The 21,790-nt window shown below is 44.7% G+C and overlaps 1 protein-coding gene across 1 annotated transcript in view; it reads left to right on the forward strand.

Moving 5' to 3' along the window:
* LOC144823713 (uncharacterized) overlaps positions 1-21,790 on the forward strand; it is a 63,708-nt gene that overhangs the window by 5,937 nt on the left and 35,981 nt on the right. The window contains exon 4 of the mRNA XM_078682464.1: positions 13,223-13,358. The gene's annotated coding sequence lies outside the window, so the exon portion shown is untranslated. The remainder of the gene's footprint in view (positions 1-13,222; positions 13,359-21,790) is intronic.

A 21,790-nucleotide genomic window follows, 5' to 3' on the forward strand; every position in this document is an offset into this window, starting at 1 on the left:
TATGACCAAGAATGCTTGAGATTCCTATCAGACAGAAGGAACTATACCATCTTACATGAGGATCCTGCAGAGGCATTGCGCATCAGGATCATGGGAATGGTGGAAGAAGCCCTGGCACACAATGGGTTGTCCAGAAAAGAGGCAAATTTTCTGGTCCAAAAATCACATAGGACTCCGTATTTCTACACCATTCGCAAAATACACAAGGACCTGGATAAACCCCAGGGAGACCAATAGTCTCGAGCATCAGTTCCATTTTGGAACCTTTGTCCACGTTTGCGGATGCTTTTTTACGCCCCCTGGTACAAGCTACGGATACATACTTGAAAGATGCCAAAGCTGTACTTCACCTCCTACACAATTTACCTTTCAATCCTGTCAACCAACTACTAGTGAGTCTGGATGTAGAAAGTCTTTACACCAGTTTGCCTCATGACGAAACACTCAATAGCATAGAAGAAGTCCTGTTTGCCACACAATGGGAATGCCAAACCCAGAGGAACGTAGTGATGGAGTGCATCACTATGGCATTGACAAGGAATTTCTTCCAGTATGAGCAAACACTATACTTACAGAGCCACGGCACCAGCATGGGGAGCACCTTTGCGCCCAGTCTGGCCGGCCTCTACGTCCATCATCGGGAAGCTCACAAAATCCTCCTCCAAAGTAACCCCTACAAACACAACAGAAAAACCTGGAGACGCTACATAGACAATGTCTCGGTCATCTGGGAGGGTCACTATCAATCCGTTGACCAATTTATGGTATGGCTCAACACATAGAACCCCTTTCTAAAATTCACGAGCTCTGTATCACGCGACATGATGGTGTTTCTGGATCTCAATATCTACCCGGAAGAAGGGTTCCTGAAGACCACAACCCATTTTAAACCTACATCAAGAAACTGTCTATTGAGGTACGATAGTTTCCACCCCCGACACCTACGTGAGAACCTCCTTCATGGCCAGTTCCTCCGTCTGAGATGGAACTGCTCCAACATAAAGGATTATAAAACACAAGCAGTGGACCTCAAGACCAAACTGCAGAACCGGAAGTACCCGACACCAGTGATAGACAAAGACATAAAAAGAGCACACAACAATAACAGAGAAGCACTTTTGGAGGACAGGGTACAAAAAGAGCCTAACAAAAGGCCCATCTGTGTGACTACCTTCAATACACACTCCAACAAGATTTCTAAGATTGTGAACAGACACTGGAGGACCCTGGTGTGCGGCAACCTCAACCTGGAGAAACCGATGTTCGCCCATAAAAGTGGCAGGAACATCAAGGATATCCTGGTCCATACCCAGCCACGAATTGATCAACCTGAACAACCCACGGTACAATGGGTACAGGGCCATCATCCCTGTGGCAGCTGCAGCAGCTGCCACCTAACAAAAAAGAGTAAACACATGAAATTCCACAATGGAAGTGAATGGGAACAAAGGAAATTCACCAACTGCAACAGTAAAAATGGCATACATATGATCACATGCCCGTGCAGCCTTGAATACATTGGCATGACGTCAAGACCAGCTAATATCCGAATTGGGGAACACAAGAGCAATGTGAGGTGCAAGAAGAGTACGACCCAAATGGCCTTCCACTTTCTAACCGCGACACACACAGTGAATGACCTTAATTGGACAATAATAGAACAGCTAGCGTCAGAAAATGGACTTTTTGAGAAGGAACAACACTGGGTGTTCCGTCTAGGGACCAATACTGATTCATGATGACATCTCATGGAGTCAGCTGAAGTAATTGGTCATAAGGGGCTGCTCTTATATATTTTTTGGATTGCTGCAAACCCTTCTCCGGACATTTACCTTTGCATGATACACCCCCGAGATCGGGTGTACATTTATACCACCAGCCAACTGGTATGCCTCTTACCCTATGAAGTTCACGTTTGGGAGATCATACATAACTCCTCTGACTTAGATGATAGCCACCACGCTGTATACAGTATCGTGTGGGCCCCCCCTTTTTATGAAATTGCCCAAAAACAACTGTTTGCCACCTGTTAATGTGCTTTCTTTGGCATGTACATATTGGCTATAATTTGGTTTTACCAACTGACATTGCCTATTATAACATGCAGAGGCATGCCAGCTTACTCCACTTTGTGCCAGGAGATATATAAAGATATATATATATATATATATATATATATATATATATATATACAGATGTCTTCTGAAGACTACCACCTTCGTTTAATACTTGTTCCATGTATAACCCTTAAGGGCTATTATTCACACTATAAAAACACCGCTCATGCGCGAGCCACTCGCTCTTGCACATGCGCGTACAAGCCCTCCCTTAACCGGAATCACCATATAAAGGCCTGGGAGCCTTTCCGGATGACTGCTTGTTTTACCAATTAAGACTAATTGAAGGGGGTATTTAACTTTGACCCGCCACACTCCTCACAAAATCCACTGTCGGTCGGGTCTGTCAAGCACTGGGAATTTCCTGGTTTCGTAAGTACGGCATAGCCGAGCAAAATCAAGCAGCGTACAGACTCTGAATGTGAGTGAAACCACTGAATGGCACAGTCATGACTACATTTGGTTTACTCCACGTACTACAGGGTGCTATTAAGCACGTGACCCCCCGTTTTTGCGAAGGCTCATGATGCCAATCGACTACATGGCAGCAAGTATGCTTTATTTAAATCCCTTTTCCACCTCCATTACTTAATCCTATCTATTAAATCACAGACTATAACGCCCGACAGTAAAAAATCCAAAGAGAGCGTGTGTTTTATGTTACGTGTGTGATTGTTTTGTACTTGTCCTTTCTTTTTACAGGGCACAACACTGGAACAGGATGACATAATATGTCTAGAGAGTGCCGTTACCACTTTTTTCTAGGTCACTATACCATCGTGCTGGTTATTGAAGCTAAAATACCACGTGTATGTTTTTTCCTGTATTCTTTTTCCCGCTTTTTTTCAGGTCCTCATTGTAGGTGCTTATGAGTAAGAAAATAACAAGTAGGCACATTTAGTCTTCTTTCTTACTTTTATTAAACATACAGTTTTGTTAAGTAACGCTTACTGACAGCCTGACGTGAGTAAGGTGGGGATCTGTGCACCCTGTCCTGAAGAAGAAGCCTTTGCTTTGAAACATGTCGACGCACACGAGAGGTATTGTACATTAAATACAAAATACCTCCACCACACCCCTTTTAATAATACCAGCACGGAGGCCCATTAAAATTTTATTAGACCTCACATGCCAGGTATTTTTTAACATACACACATTTATTCACTTTGATCCCACCACTCACTTATCATTCAATACCCTCATGCACCACACATAAATTTAAAATCAGTGCTCCTGCGTAATCGTTGGTCAGTAGCACGCTGCATCCCTCAGAGGGATGCGAAGACCCCAATGATGAAGCATGACACCAAGGGCCCTTTTGGTGTGTGAGGGGTATTTAAAGAACACTGTGTGCTCCCCACTATTGTAGGGACCATACTATACCACACCTCTGTGGATTCCTCTTGTTTAATAAATTATTTATTTATACTCCTACGCTGGAGTGATGTACGTTAGACAAGCCCACTTCACTTCCGCTTCCAGGGGAGGACAACACAGCTACATGTCCGAGATCTTCCCCACTGCCTGAGGTAACATGGTTGTGTCTATTGTGCACACTACAAGCACCAGCAGTATATATACAGATGGAGAGGTTTATTATCTGTATAGTGAGGTCTGTCCAGCACATCACCACTACAGTTGGTATTTTGTGCATTATTATTATTGATGGATGAGTTGCGTCCTTCACGCATACTTGCTTGCCATACCTGGCAACAATCAAGTATTGTGTGGCTGAGGGGCCATGCAGTTTTTGGAAGGTCCGCTGTCCTGTTCTGCGCTGCCTCAGTGGTAGTAGGGAGGGGGGTGGTCCGGGGGGGACGTCCTGAGGCTGGTGGCAGTTCGTGTTTTGGCCTTCATGGGTGTTTGAGCTGCGTGATCAGTAACTCTATGACATATGTGGCACTTCAGATGTGATTCTGGGCTACGATCCCTTTCACACTGTAGGTAGTCATCTTGGTTTACACCAGTAAAATGCAGATGTTAGATTCCTACTGCAAACGTGGCTTACTCCCTATTTTTGAATTGCACCCCAGATTTGGCTGCTCGTTGAAAATATCAGGAACTGGTGCTTTTGTGTTAAATTTTGTACGGGGACGCCTACTCTGTATTTTATTACGTTAGTTGTTGTTCTCATTTGTGACAATTTTTTTTGTGGAAGCTATTGCTGGAAAACTGGAGATATTGGCTGTTTTCACTAGGTTGACAATAAAGTGATAATTTAAAATTACTGAAAAAACTATAAGTTTAAAGAAGAAAATAATTAGAAATTAGTATTTAAAAAACCCTTGAAATTCACTGAAAAAAACCATAGGGTTCAGGGACGTTATAGTTACAAATTAGCATTTAAAAAACTTTTGAAATTCACTGAAAAACCATAGGTTTCAGGGACGTTACAGTTAGTTGGACATTTCACTCATACAAAACCATAGAAAATCCCGTTATAATTAGTTGAACTAACTATAACTCGCACCGCCGCAATGCACTGCTGATGACATCACATATTACATCATTCATGACATGGTCAGTGACATCACTGATGACATCACTGATGACATCTCAAATGACATCACTGATGTTGTTGTGGTTAATCTGGACATGCTCCTTTAGTGAAGAGGGATTGCGGCTCCCTCCCTTATCAGACTTCCACTATATCTCTCAGTTGTAGAGTGATCAGTTCCAGTGGACGGACATTTACATGGTTTCACTTATACATTGACAGATGAAAAGATTGAACAGTTTAGATGTACTTGGATAGCACATTGCCAATGTATATGTGGAGATCATCTCTACTGAACCCCAGTACGTTCTGAACATGAATACGTTCTTTTTGATTTAATCACTTTGTGAGGGATCTTACAGGGCACAATTTGACGCTGGTCCTCGCAGTGTAGTATTTCACATTGCAATCTCTGGCTGACAATATCTGGTTTATATCATATCTGACACGTTGAGTCAGACCTGAGTTTTTAGTCAAAAATACTTTGCGTGCTGGGTTTCCCAGTGCATAATTAAAAAGTTAAAAGTTAAACTGCAAATCCCAAAATGAAGCATACTGTTGGCTAAAATACCACGACTGACGGAAGGTGTTGCACAGTTTATGAAGCCATTTGGAATCTCCGAACATATTTAACATTTCAAACATCACAGTCATCCCTTTTAAAAGCACATTCATACATGATGGACAACATGCTTTTAGAATACCTGTCACCCCAAAAACTATATAGTGTGAGCAATTTTCTGAATTAAGGTGGTGAGATACTGGTTGTTATTTGGAGGCCTCCTTTGACACCTACTCCCAGCCACAAGAGACATTGTGCTGGTCCATTACAGAGTGGCTCCAGACCATCCTATTTTCTTTCACTAAAATCACAGTACTGATTTTAAGCATGAAGCTTTTTTGCTTTTGCTTGAAACAGATTAAGAGTTGCTCAGCCCTACAGTTTGATGACCACTGGAGTAGAGTGTAGGTGAAGTTGTAGGGTGTAAGTGGTGGAATAGTATGCTGATATTGAAAGTATCCTGCATGTGTTATAGGATGGTGTATATCTAAGAGCAGCAAGGGCAGGTTGTTTCTTTACCTCTGGCCTTGATTTCTGATGATAAAGATAAGGCCTGCCACTTTCTCCCTCTATAGCAATTTGTAGAATGATGGCTTGAGAAAATGTGGGACTACGCAGGGTCCCTTTGTAGAAAACAACTGGAAGCCAGGAAAATCTCCAAAGGAAAACAGGGCAAGAACAGGAACAAAACATCACAAAAAGACACAAGATTGCCATAAAAAAGCAGAACTCTCTACAGAGAAAGCAATGAACCGGTGAGCACAACAGTAACACACTGCCAAGTGATCACAGCTTGCTTATAGAGTCCTGAGGTCACAAGACCTAGAAGGATCTGAAAAAAATGAAGTTATCTACCAGAAAGTACAAGTTTCATGACCTAGAAGGTTCTGGAAGGTTCTAGAAGGAAGGAAGGAAGAGACACTAAATGAAGTACATATCACATGACTTGGAAGGATCCGGAGGTGCACGAGGGAAGGAAGGGATATTACAAGAAATATAGGTCACAATGCCTAGAAGGACCTGGAAGCTTCTAGAAGAAAATGACCTCACAGGAAACACTAGGTGCCCTCTTAGATTGAAATGAAATAAATATTTTCTGGACGTTCTGCAACCTAGAAACACCTGATGTAGGCCATTCCATAAAATATAGGAGTGGGTTTTAAAAAAACATATTTCCAAGTGCAATGTCAGAGGAAAACATGGCATTATTGAGGTTGCCAACAGGAAAAAAATAAAAGCCAAAGCAGGATTAAGGCATTGGGTCCTAATCTAATTCTAGCTGTGGAACATAATGCCAGTCTGTAGTAAATGAATACTACTTGAGACAAGTGGATTTCTAGATAGAAAGTAGCGTTTAATTGCAGTACAGAATACGAGTGGTCAAACCACCATCAGACCAAGCTCCAACTGCCCGTCCTAGAACCCAGCATAGAATATAAGAACCTTATACATAGCTATGGTTCTAAGTAGGTAACACAAAGAACAGACTGACCCCTATTTGAGATAAACATATCTACAACACATCTCCCTCCCTTGAATACCAAAGATAAATTGTTTAACAAACATAATCACCCAAATAGGCAGGTGTATGACGGGAGCGAGAACTCCTCACACATGACTCTACTTGAGAGGTATCAGCATTGTCATTACTAGTAACATTTTGATGGGTAGGGCAAGAAGTAACTTGGAAATTCTCACAACCATTACACGAAGCATCACCACTACCCACTTCCCTCCTTCCACCAGACTGCAAACATTCATCAGGGGAAGTTTGAGTAGAGAGCATGTACCCATTACTGCCCAAAATGTGTTTAGAAATTGAGTTGCTAGTAATATCAGAAAGTCTTCTATATAAAGCAACCCTGAGGAAGTTCCATTTTTCCCCATTCTCTAGAACAAGAAAGTGAGGAAACACTTGTTTGACGCAAAAGGGACCCCTAAATTTCTTGAGACCTTTAGTAAACCTGCCGGGCTTAACTTTGACGAGATCTCCCACACTGACAGGCAAAGAAACCTCTTTACTTCGAGCTTGAGAAGACGGTTTCACACCAAGATTGGTCAACCAGGAAGGAATCAATTTCGAGACTGGTGGGCGTCCACGCATTAATTCAAAAGGAGACTTTTCGCCCTGTTTATGAGGGGTAGACCGATAGGCCCATACAAGTTCTTGAACTCTTTCATCCGAAAAACAACCAAACTCACAAGACATCTGAATAACTCCCTTCACTAGTCTATTAACTCTCTCACACATACCATTTCCTCTAGGATTGTAAAGGCTAGTTCTTCGATGAGTCACACCACAACTCTGCAAAAACATACTCATTTTGTGTGAAGTCAACTGTGTCCCATTGTCAGTAATTATAAATGAAGGAATACCCTCATTAATAAATACGCCTCTGAGAAAATCAATTGTGACATCAGTGGTAATGTCTTTTACAAAACGAACCGTCAGCCATTTAGAGTAACAATCTATAACCACAATTGCAAAACGTTGGTTATAAGGTATTTCGTCCATGGGACCAATGAAATCTAAACTGATTGTGTGCCAAGGCTGATTGAGATAAGAAATTTCACAGCTCTCCTTGGAGCCTACAATCTTTAACCTTTTTTCTCCCTCCTTACAGAACTCGCACTGTACAACATATTTGGCAGCATCAGAATCAATAGAGGGCCACCAAAAATTCTCTTTTACTCTGCGTTGGGTAAGAGTTTGGCCCAGATGTTCTTCATGGGCTAAAGAAAGAATTCTAGGTCTTAATGAACAAGGAGGAATGAACCGGTCTCCTCTCATCAATACTATACCATTGGAGAGAGACAATTCATTCACTATCTTGATAAAAGGGCGAACAGAAGGTTCAACAGAACTTTCTCTCCTTGTGCCTTTATTAATAAGGTCTACTACTTCCTTAAGAACAACATCCTTATCCATGCTCACCGACCACTCATCCCTCGTGAATGAACCAGAACTCAGGAAAAGAACGTCCTCCATAAAAGCTATGGCACAATCGTCTTAAGGCTCAACCCTTTCAATAGACTGAACAGGTAGGCGAGACAGGCAATCGGCTTGCACATTTTTCCAGTCATGCACAAACTCTAACTCAAATTGAAAATCCTGAAGACGTGAAGCTAGTCTAGCTAATCTCGGAGATCCCTTTCCCGTACCACCTGGAGCAAGAATATTAACTAAGGGTTTATGGTCTGACCGTATCACAAACTTATTGCCCCACAGAAAGGTCCTAAAATAGTACGTGCCCCAAACAGCCGCTAGAGCTTCTCGCTCAATGACAGAATAGTTCTGCTCAGAAGATGTTAGAGGTCTAGAGGCAAAGGCTATTGTTTTCTCTTCTGAGCCCTGCTTCTGTAATAAGACAGCACCTAGACCAATGCTGCTTGCATCCACCATTAAGATAGAAGGGCATTTTATGTCAAAAGGGGTAAGAACCTCAGCAGAAGCTAATTCTTTTTTAATCATCATAAAGCAAGTTTCTTGATCTGAGCTCCAAGAAAATTTGACCCCTTTTTTGAGTAAACTCCTCAAAGGAGCTGTTTTACTGGAAAAATCTTTCACAATTTTCGAATAAAACTCAATAAGCCCCATAAATGACCGCAACTGGTCTTTATCGACAGGTGACGGAGCTATCTCAATTGCTTCTAGTAAGTTTCTCTTGGGCTTTACTCCATCAGCTGAGAGTGTAAATCCTAAGTACTCAACTTCTTGTGTCAAAAATGAACATTTCTCCTTCCGCAGTGTAAGGCCAGCCTCATCAATCCTATGCAAAACTGACTGGAGAACATTGTTATGTTCTTCCAAAGAATTTCCAAAAATCAATATGTCATCTTGAAAATAAATGACTTTATCAATGCCCTTAAAAACTTCAGATACCATCCGCTGAAAAACACTAGCTGCGGATATAAGTCCGAAAGGTAATCTATTGAATTGGAATGTCCCCTCAGCAGTAATGAAAGCTGTAAGGTGCTTAGACTCGTCATGTAGACGAATCTGGTGGTAAGCATGCTTTAAATCTAGTTTACTAAAAGATTTTGCACCTTTGGAACACGTCCGCAACAACACACTTGTTGAGAGATCTCAGATCTACACAAAATCTGATTTTTTTGTCAGATTTCTGAGAAATCACTACTGGCGAAATCCATGACGATGCCTCGACAGGTTCAATGATTCCACCTTGAAGCATCCCTTCCAATACTGCTTTAACTTCATTTCTAACGGCAAATGGAACTCTTCTGGCCTTATGCTGAACGGGGATGGAACTTTCCTTTATTAAAATTTTATGGTGATACCCTTGCAATTCACCCAATTCGTCTTTGAACACATTGCGATAACTGTGAAGAATATCATCTGTACTAAAATCATCAACGACTAATACAGGATCACTTTCCCTTGGATCGATTATTATGTGGAGATCAAATTGATGCATCCAACCTAAAATGGCAGGACCATCAGTAGATACATAGACTCTACCATGAATCAATCTGTTTTTGAATTGAATTTTTCCTTCAAAGCACCCAACTAAATCAATCTTTCCGCCCTGATAGCCTTTTGGGTGAATGTCAGGAGCTACTAAGGTTCTATTACCCCACACACGTCTCAACAATGACATGGGAATAATAGTCCACTTAGAACCACAATCGACCATTAGACTAATGTCTTTGCCATCTATGATAAATTCAGATTTAGGTCGTCTCTCTCTATTTTCTAGATTGATTACTGCATCATCCACAATTAGAATTTTGTTAGCATTGCGTTTTAACTCGTACTGTTCACAAACAACTGTCACTCTTGAATTCGTCTTGCTTTTGCACATTTTAGCAAAGTGACCTAGCTTGCCACATTTCAAGCATTCTTTGTTATTTGCAAAGCAAAACTTTGCATCATTGCTATGGGTGGTGCTACCACACCTCGAACACACTTTGTTTTGCCATTTGTTATTATTTTGACTAACATTTTTCTTCTGCAAAACATATCCTTTTTTTCTTACCAACGCAACAGCTCCACTCTCACTATCACTATTATCGCTATTATATATAGACTTGTGAGATACTTCTGTTACACTCTGGTCTAAACCACTTTTCTGTAGTTCTACCATACATTTTTCTGATTCTTCAACGATTTTAGCAAGTTCGATGGCAACCTTTAAGGTTGGGTTTTTCGCAGCCCATAGTCTCTCCTGTATTTTGCGGTTGTTACTCTGAACTATAAGTTGGTCACGTATATGTTCATCAGCCATCTGCCCGAAGTTACACTTTACTGATAATTCCCGTAGGCGAGCTACAAATTCATCAACAGTTTCTGCATCTCGTTGTTTATTCTTGTAGAACTTGTATCTGTTTAAAACTAAATTTTCTTCTTTGGCGAACCTTGTCTCAAGTCTGGTTATTGCTTCTTTAAACTCATCCAAAGGAGATTGAGAACCTGAAGGTAAAGCTTGTGGCAAGTACTTAAATAGCCTTTGTCCCTCCTTCCCCAATGTGGTCATTAATAGTGCTTTTTTTCTCTTAGGGGAAAATTCTTCTCCATCTAAAGCCTCTAAATAGTTATTTTTTATTTATTTTTTTTGAAAACCTTTATTCGAAAAAACAAGGAGTTACATGCGCAGGCCCACAACCATCATGGCCGGCCGCAAAACAGTTGATCATAAACAGGAGGGAGGTATACCAATCGGCCAACAGGATATACGAAAAGACACCAAATCCGGTCGTGGGAAGTAAAACAAAGGATAGTAGGTTTTCGTTTGAAAATTACAAAAGGAGAGTAGGGGCTGTCACAACAAGGATATTGCACCACACGTAAAAAGGAGAAAAACCAAAAGACATGGGGGACACACCCGGATTGCGAACTGAGGCAGGCAATAATTATAACTACCAAATAAACAAAACGACCAAGACGGTAATACCAAGTAACCGGTCACAATACAATAAACCACATTCCCAGATATCACCCCAGAAATCCCACCCCAGTAAGAGAAAGTCAGGGGCCTAAAAAGACACCCGGAGAAAGAAAGAAGGCACAAAACCAAGGGACAGCCAGCCCTACAAAAGAGGAAAGAACCCTCCCAAGCTAGAAAAGAGCGAAAGGGACCATAGAACAAAAAAAACTAAAATAACAAACCCCCCCCCACACCCGCCACCCTGCACCCCTGTGATGGCTACGGCCTAGCCCATAAACAGCGTGCCTGTCGCCCCGAAACTGCCCCAAAGAAGGGAAAAAGTACAACAAGTACAAAGAATGGAGGAGGAGAGAATGAGACAACGAAGGTGGTAAGGATCAGCAAAAGAAGAAGAAGACCACCAACAATTATATATCCGGCCACCTACAACCGGCTTCCACATCCGACAGGATACCAACGGCCGGTGTAAGCAATGTCCCGTTCACAGTATACAGTCCCAGCAACGGAAGGAATAGCGACCCAAGAGAAATGTCTTAACCTAGCCCCTTGCGATCATGGTGGTTGATGGATTCCAGCCGTCCGGCCAGTGCTGCGGAGAAGAAACAATCCCGGAACAGCCAGCAGAGGATAGGAGGTCGCCCACGAAAGTCCACGTCAAACACAGTCATATGTCCGGGAATGGTACAATCCACAGGGCAATGCAACTGTAAGTCGGAAGCAGCCGGCCAGAGCGACAGTCCCAGGAATGGATGTAAAGTCAGGCCACCAGCATACGAAGGAGATGACAAAAATGGCGCCCAGGGACGACATCCCGGCCAGTGTACAAAACCATAAAGTCCAGATCTCCTCCGGATCATCGTGGTTAGCACCTCAGCAGAATCAGATCCATGTTCCTCCGACCTCTCCATAGGTACCCCGGCATGGAAATCAACAGAAATCGGCTCAGGGTGTGGCGCAGTGTACAGCACTGGGGGGCAACCACAGCCCACAGGAGAAATAGCAGCAAGCCTGCACCCCAAATCTCGGGCATAAAGACGAAGAGCAGCCCCAACCGCCTCCAGAGCACACAGGATAGCACCGGTCCCCAGCGGCGTCTCAGGCAAAGGGAGTAGAGCAGCTTCAACCACACCAGGCTCACTAATGAAAGGCAGCCCGGGAAGCCGAGCGCCATGATAACTCACCGCCCACCGTGTACTGCGCCGACTTCTCGCCAGGGGCCACCGGGCCAGAGACATGGGGGCGACTGAGGGCATCGTAGAACAGGCTCAATCGCTTTCAGGCGACATCCGGACCCCAAAGCGAACTCCGAGATCTCCAGCGTCAGAAGCAGAGGGGCAAAGCTGAAAATGGCGTCCACTAGCAGCAGAGGAAACAAAGAAACTGTTCCGACGTCCTCCAAGCCAGGCAATGGCAGAAATACAATGTATCCGGGAGCGAAGGAGCACAGAGCGGGACGAGGCGCTTCAGCGACAAGAGCAAATCGGCAGCCTCCCCTCCGCCGACCGGCTCCCCCACCTTCGCGCTGACCGCCACCGCTGTGGCCGAGGCCGGCAGAGCCAACAAACAAAGCCCCGGTCCCCCAGCAGCACCGGGCCGGGAAAGGAGCAAGGGGCGGATCACCGCCAATACAACTTGGATTTCGCCGGGAGACACACCGGCGTAGTCAGGATAGTATCACCGTTGCCATGATGGGGTAGAAGGACAGGATAGGAAACAGGATATCGAAGTAAAGCGCCAGGGTCGGCGGAGCCGATTTCCTAGGCGGCCATCTCCGTCGCGAGCTAAGCTCCTCCCTCTAAATAGTTATTAAACATGACAATCCAATCTTCCCATGCAATGCTTGGACTGCCAGGCTCTGATAGAAAAGGAGGAGGTAATGCTACGTTTATTTGTTGAGACATTGTCCACTAAAATTATTTTTTTTAAAGAAGAAAGTTTATCTCACACGTTGGTAATAAGAAAACTAGAAATGTGTTCAATGAGTCACAATTTACAATTCTGCTTACTTTGTTATATTTTTTCTTAGTTCTCATCAAGTTAGCGAGATGGCTGGTTGTTTCTCTTGCTTCAGTCACTTTGTATTATTAATGCGCTTACTATCGTGTGTTTCTCAGTTTTTCTCGTTCTGTTTTCTCTTCAGCGAAATTGAAAACACTTAAGATGGCCGCCAACGTCTTACGTTACGACGTTTAGGTCAGAGGGTGAAGAGTGCCTTCGTCGATGTTGATGTGGCAACGTACGTCGCACACGTCAAGCTCTCTGGCAACAGTCTAGTGGTGAGTGTGACGCGCGGTTGCATGGGAACGAAGCCTGATTGTGCGCGTGAGGTAAATTTCAGTTGACCACATATTTTTCGTTTATCACTCACCTTGAGTCTTCACAATTGTGACCTTTTCTTCTGTACGTCTTGTAACCGGCTTGGTTAATATCAAGAAAGGCACGATGTAGCACGCAGTGGTTTCTTTCTTGATGGTTTTTCACTTCGTTTTCTGTTTTTCTTCATAAATGTTTTCACCGCTGCAATCTCGATCAGCTTGGTCGATACTCCTCAGGTTCCTTGTCGCCAAAATGTAGTAAATGAATACTACTTGAGACAAGTGGTTTTCTAGATAGAAAGTAGCGTTTAATTGCAGTACAGAATACGAGTGGTCAAACCACCATCAGACCAAGCTCCAACTGCCCGTCCTAGAACCCAGCATAGAATATAAGAACCTTATACATAGCTATGGTTCTAAGTAGGTAACACAAAGAACAGACTGACCCCTATTTGAGATAAACATATCTACAACACAGTCCAACTCCACCTGGTAATCCCAGAGAAAGGGCAGACCTTCGGGAAGTCCGAGGGCAGAGTACAGCACATAGCAGCACCCCGGTAACTTCTTTATAAAAAAAATAATTATATATTTATTTCTTTATTGGTATTTTCAAAATAAGAAACAAACAACAATAACATCACAGTCAGCTACTCCCAGTCCCAGCACACAGCGCCTGTGCGCTAATTATGGTCAAATGTCTGTACAAAATCAAGACCCCAACCTCTATAATTCTCAGAAAAAACAAAGCGTATTATACATTGCACATCCAGTATATGGTTGATACGAACTTTTCAAAATAGACCACAGCGACTCTTAACAATATTCCAAGAGGGGGCCCATGTAATCATGTTTACTAGCCCTGATGTTTTACCTCCACTTTGTATGGAGAACCACACGATGTTCGCACACTGGCAGAAATAGACATGTTCTCTTGTCTTCCGGTGTCCCTGCAGGGGCTGTTTCTTCCTGCTGGTGTGTGCGGGCCCAATCTAAAAACGGTTCCCATATTTCCCTTGGCCTTGATGCCGACGGCATCAGTTCTCAAAAAGTGTTCAATATTGTATGCTGAATGTCACGTCCTGAATCCAATCTTTCATGGAAGGAGCATTCCTCCTCCCCCAATACATTGCCACCCTCCTTTTGGCAAACAGCAATAGCATAGCATGTAGCTTACGAGTTCCAGTTGGTGTGTCTTTAACAGCTCATTAATCCGAAAAACGGATCCGGGTCATCAGGTGTACCAATGATGTCTTGTATAGTGTTAAAAATCTTTGACCAAAGGGTAGCTAATCTAGTACAACCCCATGCCATATGTAAGAATGTTGCCGGGGTGAAACCACATCTCCAGCACCTTTTATCCTCATTTGGTGAAGCTGAGTCGGGTCCTATAAAATCTATGTAAGAATTTAAAGTGAATCAGCGAAACTTATAATTAGAGGTTAGGGCTGTTAGTTGATTGCAGCAGAACACGCATTGTTCCTCTGTTAGCAGAGTGTGCAATTCAGCATTCCATGCTTGGAAGGCCTTGGGCGTCAATAAGGGGGCGGAGTTCTGCACGTCATTGTATATCCTAGTGATGAGTCTACAGGGGGAGTCAGTCTTTAGCACGTTCTCAAGGGCTAGCAATGTGAGGGGAGGGCTTGGGAATGTATCATGGAGTGCTCTACACGTGGCCCTAAGTTTATGGTGGAAAAATAAATCCAAGTAAGAGACCCCGCGCCCCCCACGGAATTGGGGGGAGCTCTAAACTCCTCTCCCGGTTAGAGGTCTGCGAAGGTTCATATCCCCATATTCAGTGCCAAAGCCCTGCTTGTACTCTTACCCATGGTGGGTAACATTGGGTTGTGTGCAGAGGAATGGACGGGGCACATAACATTATCAGATGCGCTCATTCCTGTAGCTTGTCCCAAGCCCACCTCAATCTTTTCACGATGTCAATGTCTCCTCAGGTTCTTTTGTCATTCTGAAATATCATCATCTGAAGGGGAACCGGAGCTGCAACATCCATCTCCACGGCTGTGTGCGGCTGGAAGGGGGTGGGGTGAACCCAAAAATTTAAGAATTGTGCCTGTGCGCTGAAAGCGTACAACTGGATGTGCGGGGCACCTAACTCACCCTGGGACAGTGGTAGTGTCAGCAACTCCCACGAGATCCATGCCTGTCGACCCGCCCATACCATGGATCTCAGCAAGGAGCGAATGGTGTTAAAAATGGTTTGTGTGACAGGAATCGGGATATTGACAAATAGGGGATATTGACAATTCTGGCAGCACCACCATTTTAGCAATGGCTATTCTTCTGGCCAGGGACAAGGGAAGACCGGCCCATTAAGTGACTTTATCCTCCAGCCACAAAACTGTATGCCTGTAGTTCATGTCCCAAATTTCTTGCATGCTCCTGCTAAGCCAAATACCGAGAAATTTTACCGGGCCTTCTGCCCATTGCAGTGGGCAGTCAAGAGGAAATAGTATAGTGGCATCTGTCATGGGAAGAATTGTGGACTTTGTCCAGTTGATAGATACATGATCAATTCTCAAAGTACTGGGGCCGTGTATGCTCTGGGTCGCCCAGGTACAGTGTAACATCATCAGCATATAATGAAATTAAGAGACTCCTTGAACTAAATCCAAAGCTTCTAGCTGTGTGATGTTGTCTGATGAGAGCCGCCAGCAGCTTCATCACAATTGCTAAGAGCAGGGGGGACAACTGGCAACCCTGTCTCGTGCCCGGCGAAATGGCAAATTGTTCCGAAATCATTCCGTTCACCCTGACCCTGGTGGAAGGTTGTGCATAAAGTAATTGCACAAGGCTGAGAAAAAGGGGACTAAGGGCCAGATGTAGGAGCCCAAATACCGGTCGGTAACGGCCGATTTCGGCCGTTACCGACCGGTATTTGGGATTTGGCATGTAGGAGGCATCTCATTTACAGAATCGGTATATTTACCGATTCTGTAAATATACAGAATTGGTAAAATACCGAATCGGTAAATTTACCGATTCTGTAAATCAAGATGTAGCTGGCACTTCAAAGAGTGCCACAGGCCCTTTAGGAGTCGGTATTTACCACCCAATACTATTGGGTGGTAAAATACCGAATTCCAGTGTACATGCACATCTGTGCATGTACACCTATGCCATGTGACACACAGACATGACCTTAGGACATGTATGTGTGCCACATGGCAAACAAGCCTGCATTTGGGGAGCTACAGGGTGTCAAAGTGACACCCCGTTCCCCCTGCCAGGATTCGGTATTTACCGATTCGGTAAATACCGAATCGGTATTTTCCATTGATTCCTACGGGCTTCAAAGCCCATAGGAATCAATGGGAAATACCGATTCGGTATTTACCGAATCGGTAAATACTGAATCTTACAGATTCGGTAATTGTATAATAAAAATTACCTACATCTGCCACCTTCCAATTTACTGATTCATAAATACCGAATCGGTAAAATGCGGTATTTATGAGTCGGTAAATTAGATTTACCTATATCTGGGCCTAAATCCCATCCTCTCCAGGACAGCAAAGAGATATATCCACTCTAGTGTATTAAACGCTTTTGGGGCGTCAAGGTAAACTGCGATGGCCTTCGAGTCTGGTTGGAGATAATGCACCACAGAAAAAAAGAGGCGGACCCTTCTGGGTCTTAACCTCCATTGTCTGTCATTTTCCCCTCATTTCAAGCTCCCCCCTTCACTCTCCTGTGTTTTTCCTCTGTTTTTCACTTGTTTTTTACCCTCATCTCAATCTCCCCTTTTCACTCTACTGTGTCCTCTGTGTCTTTCCTCCACTCTTCCACTCTTTCTTGCACTTTTGCTGCCTTATTTGTAAGTTTCTCTCTTTTTGCCTTTTTCCTCTTGCCTTTTTTAGCCTGTTTTTCCCCGCCTCTGCTGCCCCCGCGGCCCCTGCCCCCAGCACGAACAGTGCGACCAGCCCAATCCAGCTCCCCTCCCGCTCCCGTACCCTACTTAATTGCGGCCACTGCGCGGCCGTGCCGCTGCTGCGCCACTGGGGCGCCAAAGGCAAGCCCGTCTGTGCCCGTCCGTGACCCGACTGCGACCAGCGCCAGGAACCATGGATTTCTGCACTGCCAACGCTATGACCCAATCCAAAGCAACCGGGGTTGGCTCTAATCAGTAAGGCTGAGCCTAAATAACTAAACAACAGAACAAAAGTGCCAATACTGATCCTCTAATTGATATCTTATGCTATCAACCAACAAAAGTCGCCTGATCAAAGATGGGAAATGCTATTCAATAGCTATTTTATTTTACAAAATAAATTTTTGAAAGTACATTTATTTCAACTTTCAGCATATACTGTCGAGAAACAGAACATTTTATGTACAAAATGAAAAATGAAAAATAGGACACAGAGCAGGGCAATAAAATCAACCATACATTCCAAAATCAATCATATCACAGTCATACCACAAACATTCACACATTCATACCACAGTACTTAACCCAAATTGAATGAGGGATAAACCAATGGGCTAAGTATTCGGTCTGCTGCTAAATAAAAGAAATTTCACAGTAATTTGTGGAAAACACTCATTAATTTTGATTTAAATCCAATGAATTATAAAGATTAAACAAACAATGGGTGTAGAATTCATAGCAGCTAGTGCGGCAACAGATCAACACTAGGGCAATACAAGAAGAGCAGACACTGGACGTAAGAGGACCTACGCGTTTCGAATCCCTAGGAGTTGGGAGAGATTCTCATCAGGGCCAGATCGCTCCTGGCGCGTGACTTTTTGGCAGAAAAGAGTAACTAGCCGGAGAAGTCCTGCGCGCGTTCAACTCAGCACTACTTCCTCACGCATGCACGAGGAAGTAGTGCTGAGTTGAACGCTCGCAGGACTTGGTGAAGAAGATTAGGACTCTTCGCTCCGTGAAGCAAGTAGAAAACCGCCCTACTTATGATACGACTCAAGCAAAATAAAAAGATCCCCGTTTTCAGAGCGGCTCGCCAAATTCTCCGGCTAGTTACTCTTTTCTGCCCAAAAGTCACGCGCCAGGACACACCACCATGTAATTCAGAGGTGACATCTATGCTTCGATCTATCTCACTGGATAATTTCCATATTGAGAGATCTGAACACCTTAATTTCAAAATACTGGCCAGCCCTACCTCCACCCTCCGTGGAACCCTCATCTACCGACCCCTAGACCCCGCACATTTTTCGCCAACTCCATCACGGACACCATCTCCCCGCATTCCATTGCGTCCACCAACTACACCCTACTGGGAGACCTCAACTTCCACCTCGACAACCAACTGGACCCCAGAACCACATCCCTCCTGGACAACCTCTACAACATTGGACTCCGCCAGATCGTGACCAAACCCACACACTCAGCAGGACACACCCTTGAAGCCCTGTTCACAACAGGATACTCCATCACCTTCAGCCACACCATCGAACTCCCATGGACTGACCATTGATGCGTCCACTTCACCTTCAGAAAACCCACCATCCACATACACCAGCACCTGCTCCCACGAAGAAACTTGACGAGAATCACCGACGACCAGCTAACCTCATCACTCAGCAACTCCACCCTAACCATCGCGGAAAAACACCGCAGCCCGAACCCTGCACAGATGGATCTCCGACAGCGCCAACACCATAGACCCCCTCAAGAAAAACAACAACACCCACGACAAGAAAGCTAGATGGTTCACCATAGAACTTCGAGAGTCCAGATGCACTTGCTGCCACCTCGAAAAGGCCTGGAGGAACACCAAATCCACAGAAGCCCACAACAACTTCAGAGCCGCCTCCAATGCTCACCACCAACTCATCAGAAAAACAAGGAAAAAAGCTAATTGAAGACAGAATCTCCACTGAGGCACACAACAGCAAAGAACTCTTCAATATCATCAAAGAGTTTACCCAACCCACGAGCGAGTCCACCGACATCCCTCCTGCACAAGACATCTGCGACAAACTCAGCACCTTTTTCCACCACAAAATCAAGATCCTGTACGACAACTTCAACGAAGACAACCAACACACTGAACCCTCACCAACCGCCCCCGACACCCTGAATCCAGCGATCGACAACTGGACAGCCCTCACCACCGAAGACACACTGAAGACGATGAAGTCAATCCACTTCGGGACCCCTACGGACCCCTGCCCCCACCATATTTTCAACAGAGCCTCCAACACCATCCCACCCATGCTCTGCCACACCATCAACCGCTCCCTGGCAACCGCCTTGTTCCCTGACGACTGGAAACACGGTGAGATCAACTCCCTCATTAAGAAACCCTCGGCGGACCCCACCAACTTCCAAAACTACAGACCCATCTCCCTGCTCCCGTTCCCAGCGAAAGTCATTGAGAAATCCATCAACAGCCAACTCACCACATTCATCGAAGAGCACAATATCCTCGATTAGTCCCAATCCAGTGTCAGAAAAAAACACAGTATGGAAACAGCCCTCCTTGCTGCAACAGACGACATCTGTACCTTACTGGACAAAGAAGAAACAGCAGCCCTCATCCTCCTCGACCTCTCAGCGGCGTTCGACACAGTTTCTCACTGCACTCTAATACGCAGACTCCACGACGCAGGGATCCAAGACATGGCCCTGGACTGGATCCGCTCCTTAATCTCCGGCAGAACGCAGTGGGTCAGTGGTAGACATGACATCATTGCTGTGTGAGTCTCCCTTCCATTTTTGACGGATTGCCGCCTCTATTTTTATATGTTTTTGCTGGATTTATGCTTTGGGCACTGTGCCACTGCTAATCGGTGCCACAGTGCAAGTGCTACCTATGTTAAATTAATGTACTGATTGGTTATTCCATGATTGGGTTATTTGATTCACTGTCAGCCCCTAGTACAGTGCACCATGTGTGCCCAGGGCTTGTAAATCAAATGCTGCTGGTGGGCTTGCAGCACTGGTTGTGCCACCCACAGAAGCAGCTTGTAAAGTGTGTCTCAGGCCTGCCATTGCAAGGCCTGTGTGTAGTCTGTGACTACCATGTCGACTTGGCCAAGTGCACCCACTTGCCAGTCCCTAAACCTTCCCTTTGCTTCATATTAGACACCCCTATGGTAGGCCCAAGGGCAGGGTGCATTGTAAGTATAAGGTAGTACATGCTCTGATGTGTGTAGCATGTTCTAATAGTGAATTATAGCCATTTTCGTTTTTCACAATTGAAGGCTACCTGTTCTCATAGGCCACAATGGGCAGTTAAGATTGTTACATTCTTACAATCCTAACTGACTCAGGGAACATGGTAGAAATTCGAATTTAGTATGCCTGAACTCAGAATAATAAAATACATATTTTAGTAAAGTTTATTTTAATATTCTGTGTTTGCAAATACCACTTTTAGAAAGCAGGTATTTGCTTGCCTAACCATTTGAGCCCGCCTCTGCTGAGTTGTGTATTCCTTGTCTGGGATGTTGTGTGACAAGGCTGGGGAAATTCCAGGAGACAGGCTGGGACAGCCCAGTGGTGAATAGAGAGATTTACATCCAGATGGGAGGGAGGAGTGCACCTGGGACCTGAATAGGGCTGGGCCTTCCCTCTACAATGCTGGCTTCACCTCCTGTGGCTTGTCTGATGTCTCTGCCCTGCACTGTGAAAGGAGAGGAGGAATCATGCCAACAGAGTGCTCCAGAGCTGGATCTTCCCTCCCGTGTGCTGGCTCCACCTCCTGTGGGGTGGCTGATGTCTTTGCCCTGCACAGTGAAAGGAAGAAGAGAGTCATGTCAACAAAGTGCTCAGGAACTTGTTTGAACTAGGCAGAGGCCTCTCTGCCTTCAGAGAACAAAGCATTTTGGGGTATAAGTATTGGGACCCTGCTCCCAAGAGATTAGATCACTTCTGGAACAAGACACCTTTCTGCCAAGGAGAAGAACCAAGGAAGCTGTAGGAGTTGGACTGCCCTCTGCCAGTGTGCTGTTTGCTGGGTTGGCCTGCAGTGGTTGCTTTATTGCCAAAGGAAAGGAGAAGGAACTTTGTAAGGACTTTTATCAACAGAATATTCTCCAAGGGCTTGAACTGTGCTTGCCTCCTGCTGAAGTCTCAGGGCCAAAAGACTTCACCTCCAGCTCCATCCTGAATTTCCTTGCTGGGAATTCTGACTCCAGTCACTTGCGTGCCGCTGGGAGCTGGAAGCGCGACGCATCAAGAAGAAGCGTGTCACTGCCGCAGCTGAAATCATCGTAACGCCGGAGAAGCGAGCCTTGGTCACATCACCCTGGAAGCGTGTGTTCATCGAAGCTGTCTGCTGTCGCATTGCCGGAGAAGCGTGACTCCATCGAGAGAGTCGCCATCGCCTCACCGGAGAAGCGCGTTGCAGGGCCTGTCGCTGCTCCAAAGTACAGAGTCGTCACAAGGCTGCCAGGGCGTCATC

The sequence above is a fragment of the Lissotriton helveticus genome, chromosome 3_1, assembly GCF_964261635.1.
Source record: "Lissotriton helveticus chromosome 3_1, aLisHel1.1, whole genome shotgun sequence".
NCBI lineage: Eukaryota > Metazoa > Chordata > Amphibia > Caudata > Salamandridae > Lissotriton > Lissotriton helveticus.